Source organism: Enhydra lutris, unplaced genomic scaffold (assembly GCF_002288905.1).
Source record: "Enhydra lutris kenyoni isolate GAN:26980312 unplaced genomic scaffold, ASM228890v2 scaffoldscaffold9, whole genome shotgun sequence".
NCBI lineage: Eukaryota > Metazoa > Chordata > Mammalia > Carnivora > Mustelidae > Enhydra > Enhydra lutris.
The window spans coordinates 1580159-1592012 of NW_019154093.1; the positions used below are offsets into that span (position 1 = coordinate 1580159).

At 48.6% G+C, this 11854-nt stretch overlaps 1 pseudogene; it reads left to right on the forward strand.

Annotated features, from left to right (window-relative positions):
* Positions 1 to 386: 386 nt before the first annotated feature.
* Positions 387 to 8040, forward strand: LOC111143693 (annotated as a pseudogene).
* Positions 8041 to 11854: the final 3814 nt, after the last annotated feature.

Below are 11854 nucleotides of genomic sequence, written 5' to 3' on the forward strand. Positions count from 1 at the left end.
GAATGTTTGCGATGATCACAGGACTACTGCAAAGGGGACCAGACCCAGCGAGCTCCCACCCTGCACTTGGAATGCCTGACAGGCAGGGAGCAGCCAGACCCCCACGGCATCCGAATCAGCTCGTGTTGGCCACCAGGAGACCAAGGAGGCCGCTGGCTGCAGTGGATTCCAGCAGGTGTCTCCCTCTCCGTGGCAGGGCTCAAGGCCAGGTCTGACTCCTGAGCCTCCACACAGAACTGGGAGATGGGGATACGAATTACTGTCATTATTTTACAGATGGGAAACTGTGACCCAGGGTTAAATAATTGTCCAGGGTCACACAGTAAGAAGGTAGCAAGGGTCCTGTCCTGCCTATAATCCTTGTGTCCTCCTCTAAGACTGGGACAATGCCCGGACCTCACGAGGTGTCAGCCCCCTCTACGGCCAGGTGTGGAATTGGGGCTGGGTCTGAATTAGCTCAATCACTTTGCGTCCTACTGACATTTTGCAGGAATCCCACATCTTATTCTGGTACGAAGAGAGATTCCAGTAAGAAGTAGTAGCCAAGGGGCGCCTGGGTGTCTCAGTGGGTTAAAGCCTCTGCCTTCGGCTCAGGTCATGGTCCCAGGATCCTGGGATCCAGCCCCGCATCAGGGTCTCTGCTCAGTGGGGAGCCTGCTTCCTCCTCTCTGCCTCCCTCTCTGCCTACTTTTGATCTCTGCCTGTCAAATAAATAAATAAAATCTTAAAAAAAAAAAAAAAAAAAGAAGTAGTAGCCAAAAAGACGAGGAGATGTCCTCGGACAGTCACAGGTCCTGGCAGGGTCTTCACAGAGACCCCAGCGTCCCCAGTCACTAGGCCGAGGCATCCCTGTGGGGCTGCCAGGCACTGGCCACGCTGTCGGGTCCCGCACAGATTCTGGGTTTGGAAGAACCATTGATGATGCTCCAAGAGGTTCCTCAAATCTCTCACCAAGAGATGCTCGAGAGAAAGCATTAGGATGCCTGAGGGATCATTGAAAGAATCTACAGTCAAGGACAAAAATGACAGCACGCGGCTGTCCCTGATGGGTGTGGTCATGAATTTTTCATTTCTTTTCCAGTAATTCCAGTCTTCCCAATGAAGTTGCTTCAGTAAATGATATGTAATATCCAAGCCTTTGTGAGACTTTTCATGGAAATAAATTCCGGATTGGGGGAGGGGAATGCACATCCATGTGGGGGCTGCGAGTGGCCCCAGGGGACTTCGGAGGCTGACTTTAGTGGGTCTCTTGTGGGTGGCCTGTCTGTCCACTTCTGTATACCGCCGCCCTGGTAAACACCTTAGTGCTTGGAGCTAATTCCTTTGTGTCGGTCCTGCAGGGGGACAGCAGTCGGGGGTCCAAGCCCAGCAACCCCCAGACTTCCTCTTCTTTCTGGAGCTTTCTGGCCACAGGTCAGGATCACAGTCGTGCTGCAGGTTCCATATTGAAGGCCAGGTGTAACTCAAGGTTATGGGGATTCTAATTTGCATTTCTTCAGGAACGTTCCCGAGGTTCTGAATAGACTCTCTAAGAAACACCCGGGGCTCCTGGAAAGTGGGACTTGCAGATAAGTATTCCATCTGTCTCAGGAAGTAAGGGATTTGGGTTCTGATAGGCTCTGATTAAATCCCCACTTGCCTCGGGCTGGGCTGAGTATAATACACCTCCGGGAAAGCGGGGACACCTGATGGTCCGGCTCAGTCAACTTGCAGGAGGCAGCGTCCCCTGTTGTCACCACCGGGCAAGAAGTAGAAGGCGGCCAGCGCCCCAGGAGGTCCCAGGCCCCTTGCCCCTCCTGCCCAAAGCACACACAACTTCTAATACTATAGTGTAGTTGTTTCAAACAGCAACAGTTTAGAGTGGCTGTTTGAAAAGCTTATTCGTGGAATTCAAGTCTGTGCCCATGAGGGTCGGGCTGTCTGTGTGGTCCCTGTGTGGCCTCGGGTGGCTGTGACTTGCTCGCTCCACCTGTGGGCTGCCCTCGCGCCACAGATGTGCCACGGCTTCTCCAGGTCCCTATGGGGCCCACTCTGGAGGTGCTTCTAGTTGGTGGCTGTGACAAGGACAGCAACGCAGGGCTTCTGGCCTGTGGCGCCCACCCCTCAAGGGGGCCCAGCTGCTCCTGGGCGCTGGAGCCACACCCAGGCCGGCGCCTCGCCTCCTGTCTCTGTTCCTCCACCGAGCTAGGACTGATTTCTCTTTCTTTGGAAACTAGCATGGACGGTGAAGGCCTCTGTAACTCGCTGAAGCTTCTCAAAAACTAGCCGGTGTCTGGTTCATCTTTTAAATCCTCCTCAAGACGGGACAGCAACAGGTGGCATCTGGGAGGCGCAGCCCGTGTCCCCTGCGCGGAGGCTGCGGGCACCAGGACCCCCTTCCGCCCCCACCCCCAGGCGCCGGGGTTCTTGCTCGTGGTCTGGGCAGGTCCTCTGGCTTCCCCCCGCCCCTCCGGGGAAACGAGGCTGCCCGGTGCGGGTGAGACCAGGAAGCGCAGGTGTCAGGCCTCATCGGCACAGCCGCAGCTCGGCCCCCGGACCTTCCCACTTGCCCTCCGACGCCCCTGCCGCTCGCTCCTGCAGGGAGGCCGCTGGGGCCCCCGCCGGGCCGGGAGTGCCGCGCTCTGACCGCCTGGGGACGGCCCCGGGGCCCCACCCCGACGGGGGCCACCAGCCTTCAGCGCCGAACTCCGCGCTGGCGACAAGGACACTGTTCGTGGCGCCGCCTTGGACAGACCTCCCTCGGTGAGCACGTCTCAGCTCTTCCTTCCTCCCGTTTGGTTGGGCTCTCCTCCATTTCCGCCTCCCCTCCGGTGGCTGGTCATTAGGGGGTCTGAGAGCTCTTCACTTCCTTTTCTTGCTTAAGCAAACGCGGACCGGGAAGCGCTTTGGATCATCTGGTGAGACCCGGCCGTCCCCACCGCCTCTCGGGGCTTGGGGGAGGGGGTGGGATCTGTCTGCCGCTGCAGCTTTTGGGGTCTTTGGGTAAATCCGGCTGTTTTCTAATGGGAAACTCGGAAATGCCAGTTTGATTCTTGAATGCAGTCCTTGGGGCTGTGTCCTCCAAAATCGGGCCATCTCTTTTTGCTGCCCTGCTTGGCCACAATAATTCATTAGACTCTGAAGAAAAATGACCAATGAATGAATCTGTGAAGTATAATGTGTTCGGAAATTTGGGGCTTTAAGATTATGTTTGCATCTTGCTTCCATATTCATGTTTCCACGTACGTTGTAAATGTGAGCTATCTTCTCTACCTCTGGATGGGGCTGCTAAAATTAATTTGTGGAAGAGCTCTGATAGTTAGTTGGTTTAAAGACAAGTACCTGTAAGAATTGTGCATTCTAAAACCCCAGTTCCTGGGGCGCCTGGGTGGCTCAGTGGTTAAAGCCTCTGCCTTCGGCTCAGGTCATGATCTCAGGGTCCTGGGATCAAGTCCCGCATCGGGCTCCCTGCTCAGCAGGGAGCCTACATCCTCCTCCTGTCTCTCTCTGCCTGCCTCTGCCTACTTGTGATCTGTCTGTCAAATTAAAAAAACAAAACAAAACAAAACTCCAGTTCCCGTGATCTGGGAAGATATTTGACATTAAAACTAATTTAAACTCGTTGGTTGAATGAAAATGAACATGTTGTTAGGATTGTTAACAGATGGAGAACTTCTGTTCTGTGTTTACTGTGAGTCCGCAGGTTCAGGTCATCTCTGCAGCAAAATTTGTTGGGAAAGGGGGAAAAAAAGCGGTACGACTTTGTCTAGTGTCTCATAGTTTTATGGGGAATCTACAGGTAGTTGTGGAGAAGAAACAGATGTAAACCATTACTAAGCATAGGTTTATCTGTTTGGCTCCTAGTCACAGAAAAATGAGCACCACAGCTCACCGTGACTACTTTTCCGGAGAAACTAAGGTTTTTAAGAACTAAGAATAAATGTAATCATGACTACTGGAAATAAGAGAAACAACTCGATGCAAAGAAAGTGAGATCGGTTATTTAAAGAGGGAAAACGTAGGACGAAATCTGAATGTAAAAAGCCTAATTGTAGAAGGTTTGTGAGAAAGCGTCTTTGGAAGGGAATGTGTTGTGCTTGGGACTGAGAACGATTACGGAGATCGGAGATCGGGGTGGAAAGCTTGTTAAGGAGGGATGGGCTCCCGGGGGAGGCAAAGGTGAGGAAGAGCTGGCCCAGGCAGATGAGGAGCCGTATCCCGGACACCCACAGAAGCCTTCGCTGATTCTCTGGGGTTCCAAAACTTAGATCACCCTTCAGAACCATCGTAAGTTGGGGCAAAGGACTGGACTTTTTATACCCTCCTATTGACTAGTCACTGGATGTGACCACCTGGGAAGAGGGCATGACCTTGACAAGGCAGCTGTCTTCAGTCAAGGCAGTCGGTGGCGGCATCCGGCTGCTGAGGACGGCTGGCAGCTTCTCCACAGCGGAGAGCCCTTCATTCCTGGTGGGGATTCTGGTCAGGACATTCCAGTACCCGCACGAACTCAGATCCTTGCAACGCCCTGCATGTTCTTGTCTCAGGAAGTTTATATCGGGCCGCCTGGGTAGCACAGTTGATGGAAGTGCCCAACTCTTGGTTTTGGCTTGGGTCATGATCTTGGGGTCCTGGGACTGAGCTCTAAGTCGAACTTTGCACTCAGTGCAGGGTCTCCTGAAGAGTCTCTCTGAGCCTGGGTGGCTCAGTCGGTTAAGCGTCTGCCTTCGGCTCAGGTCATGATCGCAGAGTCCTAGGATCGAATCCCACATTGGGCTCCCTGCTCAGCAGGGAACCTGCTTCTCCCTCCGCCTGCTGCTCCCCCTGCTTGTAAGCACACTCTCTGGCAAATAAACAAAATCTTAAAAGTAAATAAACAGATCTTAAGAAAATAAGTATATATCCACTTGGGGGATGACAGGGAGGGGAAAAGGAGGGACTGCATAATTTTTTTAAAAAATTCATCTTATTATCGGGGTGCTTGGCTGGCTCGGTTGGTGGAGCAGCAACTGTTGATCTCAGGGTCATGAGTTCAAACACCACTTTTAATTAGAGTTTACTTTAAAACTGGGCATCTGGGTGGCTCAGTCGGTTAAGCATCAGCCTCTGGCTCAGGTCATGATCCAGGAGTCCTGGGATCAAGTCCCACATCAGGCTCCCTGTACAGTGGGAAGCCTGCTTCTTCTTATCCCTCTGCTCTTCCTCCCTGCTTGTGCTCTCTCTCGCGCACAAAACAAAACCAAACCCCTAAACAAATAGGGGTGTTTGGGTGGCTCAGTCGCTTGAGCGTCTGACCTTGATTTTGGCTCATCGTGATGTCAGGGTCGTAAGATGAGCCCCATGCTGGGCTCCGCTGGGCTCTGCACTGAGCATGGAGCCTGCTTGGGATTCTCTCTCTCCCTTTCCCACTGCTCCCCTCCCCAAAACCCAAATAAACAAAATTCATCTCTTTGGAATGAATGAGCTTTGCCATCAGAAGCACACTGATATAAGATTGGAATTTGTTTTTTTCTCTCTGTTAAAATGATATTCGGGGGCACCTGGCTGGCTCAGTCAGTGGAGCATGAGACTCTTGATCTTGGGGTTGTGAGTTCAAGCCCCACATTGGGTATAGAGATTACTTAAAAATAAAATCTTTAAAAAATTGGTTTTTATAATTATTGATCTACTCTTAATAAGACATTGTGAACAAAGGTTTTTCTTTATCTGTAATGTCATCTTCCTAGAAAAACAAAGTTTCCGTGTTTTGCCCTTATTAGGTCTTTGATTACTTAAAGGTGAATCTTCTCAATATTAAAAAAGCTAAGAATACTAACAACCATATAACCCTTGTATTTGCCTTTAGAATCCCTTACTGCCACTTTAGCAAAATGGATCATTAAGTATTAATTTTGTAATGATCTATAATCTGATTTAGTCATGTGCTTTAAAATGTCCTGATATTTCTGACAAACTTCCCAAAATTCAACTTGTAAATGAAGTGTTATGCTTTGTTTGCTTACTAATTGGGCTTATATAGTGTGTCCACCTCCATGGAGAGCATTGAAATAAGCAGTAATAAACCTTCTGATAGAATATTGCGTGGGTGGATGTTGTAACTGTTGCAGAATTCCTCAGGTTTTGGTATGCCCTGTTATAAAGTCATCACCTGTAATTCTGATTATTAAAGTGTTATGTGTTGGGGCGCCTGGGTGGCTCAGTCGTTAAGTGTCAGCCTTCGGCTCAGGTCATGTTCCCGGGGTTCTGGGTTCGAGCCTGGTGTCAGGCTCCCTGCTCAGGGGGGAGCCTGCTTCTCCCTCTCCTGCTTCCCTGTGCTTGTGTTCCCTCTCTCGCTGTGTCTCTCTCTGTCAAAACAAACAATAAAAAACTTTTAAAAAAGTGTTATGTGTCACAAAAGTAACCAAATTTCCTTGTTGATTGCATTGTAATGAACTCTAACCAGATCTTTAACCACAGCCAGTTTTGAGGTTTTTTTTTTGTCATTTGCAGCTGTTGTTTTACTCAGACACTCTTGCAAATGTGTTTCCCTTTTAAGATGATTCATGGAGAGGACTGGGATAAACACAGAGCTCTGACGATTTCTGGAACTAATGGGAAGACTGCATTCAAACAGCATAAGATTTGGTAGCATGGGACTGGATGAATTGAGGAAGGCGAGTTGTCGAAGTCTCAAATGCCAAATAAGGTTCGGGAAATAATGACAAATGCATGTTCCTTTAGCACATTGGAGGAGATTATGTTAGCAAGAGTAAAAACCAGAAAACAAAGGCTTCTGAGCGTCTGAGCTTCTTGGATGTAAGCATGGAGCGTTGATGGGGTCTTACCTAAAGACCTTTATGCCCTCCAAGTGATTAAAGCTGAAACTGTTTAAAACTCATTGTCAACCTGCTTTGCCCTGTCATTTTTGCTCATGAACTTTTTTTTTAAAGTTTTATTCATTTAAATAATCTCTACACCCAGAGTGGGGCTCGAACTCACAACCCCAAGGTCAACAGCCACACGCTCTTCTGAGTCTGCCAGGCGCCCCTGTTCATGGACTTGTTAAAGCAGGTCTGGCCGTGGCACTCTTTGGGAGAAGCCAAACATAGGCAGATGACAAAAACAGAATTCGGATTGGAGGAGACCCCTGTGTCCTTGCAGTTGGAGATGCAGGCGTGGGAAGGAGCCCGACCCTCCAGCGGCGTGCAGCCTTGCTCTAGGAGGCGTGTGTTTGTGGTTGATGGGTAACTCTTTCAGTTCCTAGGTCCTCTGGAGATTTTGCTTTGGAAGCTGGTGCCCTTCTACTTGGTGATCAAAGTGTTTGTGGAATAGGTGAACCTGAGAAGATGGGACAATCAACACGAAGTCTTGTTAGAAGTAAGGCAGCAGCAAAGCGACGAGGCTGGGGTGGTTGTGTAGCCTCCCTGCAGGGACTTCCGGGATTGCTGCTCCAAGTCCGGTTGCAGGACACGACAATAAAGACAAGCTTTGGGGCGCCTGGCGGGCTCCGTCGGGAGAGCATGCAACCCTTGATCTCGGGGTTGTGAGTTAGAGCCCCATGGTGGGTACAGAGTTTGCTCAAAAATTAAAGACCAGTGGCTTCTGAGAATTTAGAAACGGGGGCACGTTGCTGTCCAGATTTGACTTGGTCTTCAGGCTGGTACACTCCAAATGAGAACCATGACCCCTTACTGTCTGCACGTGTGATTGCGTGAAGACCTGGAAAGCAGAGAACCATGGCAGCTCGGTATGAATCGTCAAGATTCAAATACTTCTGGACTTGAAGTGGTTTCTGATAAAACATTATGAGAAAGATGAAAGGTGGTTCCTGGAGAAACCCAGGATCCAGTCCCCACCAGCGATTGTGAAAGTACACTGGTTTTGCTTGGCAGTATGTCCCAGCCAAAGCCATCCACAGAAGCTGCTCCGATTCCTCAAGATTTTTACCTTGAACTCTAGAAACAGAGCCAATCATTAAAAGGCTCACCAGTCACTACTAGGCACCTGGGAGCTCTGATTCATCCAACAGAGGCCCAAGCAAGGTCAGAACACGGAGGGGAACCAACCAAACAAAGATACTGAGGATTTCAATGTCATCAACTTCCACAGATTGCCAAAGAGCAATAAACATTTTAGGACGCTGATTTTGAAAATCATATTAGATCACTAAATGACCAAGGTTACTTCTTGCAAAAAAATGCCCAGAGTCTTACCACCTTCAAACTGGTAAACGACACAGGACTACCTGGGAACCTCCTGGAATTATTAAAGAATATGGAAAAAATAACCCCCAAACTTCTGGAAGATGGTATCTTGAAAAGTAGTAATAGGAAAGGTGTTGATTATAAAATTTTTTAAATGACTTTTGTTTGAAACATGGCTGGTTCTCTGATGTTTGCTCTTCCAGACTTAGCATGTTTTTCTCTTAAGCTATCTATGACTTTGAGAAATTTGGTAAAATACTCCTTTGTAAACATATAGAAGACATTTAACTTTCATCTCTACTCCAGCCTTCCAAGACCCAGAAACTCTCAGTGAGTGTTCTCATATTCTCTTCTGGTCTCCTTCTGACAAGGCACAGTTGGAAGGACAGCAGTTCGGGTGGGGGAGGCATAGACAGGGACAGGAGCTGGGGAGAGGAAATTGTGACATAGGTTCTGGGCAGGGTCTGAGGTTTGGGAACGTTTTCTATGAGGGACGGACTGCACGCTGCCACATTTCCTATTTGTGAACTAAAGTGAGCTGGTCACTGTGGGGCTGCTTGTGGCTCTTGCCTTCCGCCTGGTTTTGGATTCTTCAGTTTACGGTTGTCCCGTGCGGAGGGCCAGGTACCGGTAGGTTTGCTGCAGGCCTGACGGAACTCTGCAAACTCTACGGAGGAGAAGGGACCAATGTTCAACCTACTTCCCAGTGGGTGAACCCAACAGAAGCCTTCCTCCAGGGACTGACCCTGCTTCAATGACAAGACCCCAGAAATTGAATGATGTCTTTCCCTTTCTGAGGACTATTTCTGGATCAGGATCTGGAAGTGGCTTCTTCACTGAAATTGAATGGGAATACCAAGCAGTAGATGAAAACAGTGATTTTCATGACAACTTTAGGCCTCTCTGGGGAAATTTGCCATCAGACAACCAGGACTTGGGCCAAGATGGACGGGGTGGGGGATCTTATTATATAAAAGAGAGGGTTTCCCATCTTGATATCAGGCAATGCATTCAGTATATTTTATGTACCATAGTTAAATGAATAATTTTAGAACAAAAAGTTTTATAGAAATTTTAGAACATCTGAAAAAGAAGTTTAGGTTTTATCACCTTTTTTTCCCCTTCATGAATTCTTAAAGCTTCCTTTATCTATCCTATTGTCTGGGAAAATACCTGTATTTCCTTTGTATCATCATCAGCCAATATCACTATGAAATTAACTAGACTGCCCATGTCTATAAAATTGCTTTAAAGAATCATTCATACTGTTTTTTAAAAAATATTTTATTTATTTGACAGAGAGAGAACACAAGCAGGGGGATAGGCAGGCAGAGGGAGAGGGAGAACCAGGGTCCCTGCTGGGCAGAGAGTTTGGCGTGGGGCTCCATCCCAGGACCCCAGGATCATGACCTGAGCAGAAGGCAGACGCTTAACCGACTGAGCCACCCACGCGCCCCTAGACTTTTTTAAAATTTATTTTGAGAAGCAGACTGGCAGGCAAAATTTCATATCTAAGTCTTCAGAACTGACTGTGATTGTGAATTATAGGTATGTCTCTTTTATTATGAAAAACCCAGATGAAACACGTGGTGAATTTATGGAATGGGTGTTCAGCAAGTCCAGGTAAAGCACGAATTGCTCTAATGTTACCACTGGATGTGTGGTTTTTTTTTTTTTAAAGATTTTATTTATTTATTTGACAGAGAGAGAGATCACAAGTAGACGGAGAGGCAGGCAGAGAGAGAGAGAGAGAGAGAGAGGGAAGCAGGCTCCCTGCTGAGCAGAGAGCCTGATGCGGAACTTGACCCCAGGACCCTGAGATCATGACCTGAGCCGAAGGCAGCGGCTTAACCCACTGAGCCACCCAGGCGCCCCACCACTGGATGTGTTTGTAGAGCTGGTGGACGTTGTTCAGCAGTGTGTTTCTTGTTACAATTGGAAACTGCAGACCCAAATTAAAGCACAATTGTGCTTTCAGTGCTTCATGCTGTTTTGCCTTTTCCCCTGGATATCTGTGTATTTTCAAATCTTACTGTATTAAAGCAGAACTAAAACAACAACAACAACAAAAACTAAAGCAGAACTAAAAAAGAAGAAGAAGAAGACGACGACGACGACGACGACGACAACTCAATTGGAAACCTCTTATGACCAAGCCTTTGACTGGAATGTCGTATTTGAGAGAGACACATGCACAGACTCAGATGTGACCAGCCAGTTTCAAGGAACTAAGGTTGATTTTATGGAACCAATGAGCCCTTTGGGAAAACTGGCCTGGTCCCTGGTTTACAGGGTTCCCAGCAGCCTTACCAGGTGAGTTAGGAAGGTCATTCCCTGGCAGGTGCAGGAACCTCAGGATACTTTGGGGACCTTGAGAAGAGAGGAATTCACATGCCCGTTGCTCTATGGGCCACTCAGAAAGATCGCCGGAGACCTTCAAGTTGCAAACTGGGGAGATCTATCCAGTTGCTACTGCCTGCCCCCACTCCATCGGAAGATGGTCCAAGTCAGGCCTCTAGAACAACTTAGAGGCACCGAACCTGGACAGCCTGGCAGGTAGATTTTACTGTGGTGCCAAAACCAACTGGTCATTTTTGATATTTGCTAGTTCCTGTAGATTCCTGTGTAAGCTGGGTGGAAGCTTTTCCGTGTATTCTGAGAAGGCCTCAGGAGTTGTCGAAACACTTTAAAATAATTCCTACGTTTGGATTGCCACTAACAATTCAGAGTGACAAGGGAGTGGCGTTTGTGCTGAAAGTCACACTAAGTGTCCAGTGCCTTGGGCATTCCCTGGAAATTACATGTTTCCTGGAAAAATGAACCATCTATTTAAAAGAACTCTGGCAAAAAGTGTGCCATGAAGTGGACTTGGGAGAAAGCTTTGCTGGTTGCCCTGCTTTGGGTAAGAGTGGCCTCTAGAAGTAGGTGTGTTTCAGCCCCTCTGAACCATTCTATGGAAGACGTTTTCTATACTCTTTTCATGACTTAGGCATTCCTGATGGGGCTCATGTTAGGGAACTGGATATTCTCAGGTACCTTCAGTCTCAGGGAAATACTCAAAGTTTACTTCAGGCAGGTTGATGAACGCCACCGATGTGCCCTTATCCCTGCCTGAACGCTGGAGACGTGGTGTCACGAAGACCGTAAGACCTGGCTCGTGGAGGACCAACTCCGCCCTCACGGGACAGGACCTCTTCGTGGTGCTGTTGATGAGCCACTCTCCGGGGCAACGGAAGAGAATTAAGCGGTGGGTTCAGCACCACATTGAGCTGGTTCCACAAGATTCCTCAGGTTCCTGGCACCCTGTGAAGGAGAACATCAGAGGAATCCTGCTCTGACTAGCGAGCCACTGAGGGACCTGAAACTACTATTTTGGAGAACTGGTCCCAAGAAGTCAAAGAATATTGCTAAATACATAGTTTCCATTCGTCTAAGCCTGATCTAACCCCATGTCAGCAGGAAGGAGCTAGAGTGGTCGTTGTCCCGGTTCCCTCCTGAGTGAGGAATGATCAAAAGACAGTGGGGCTAGGGGCTCCTCAGTGGGTTAAGCCTCTGCCTTTGGCTCAGGTCATGATCTCGGGGTCCTGGGATCGAGCCCCGCATCGGGCTCTCTGCTCAGCAGGAAGCCTGCTTCCCCCTCTCTCTCTGCCTGCCTCTCTGCCTACTTGTGATCTCTGTCTGTCAAATAAATA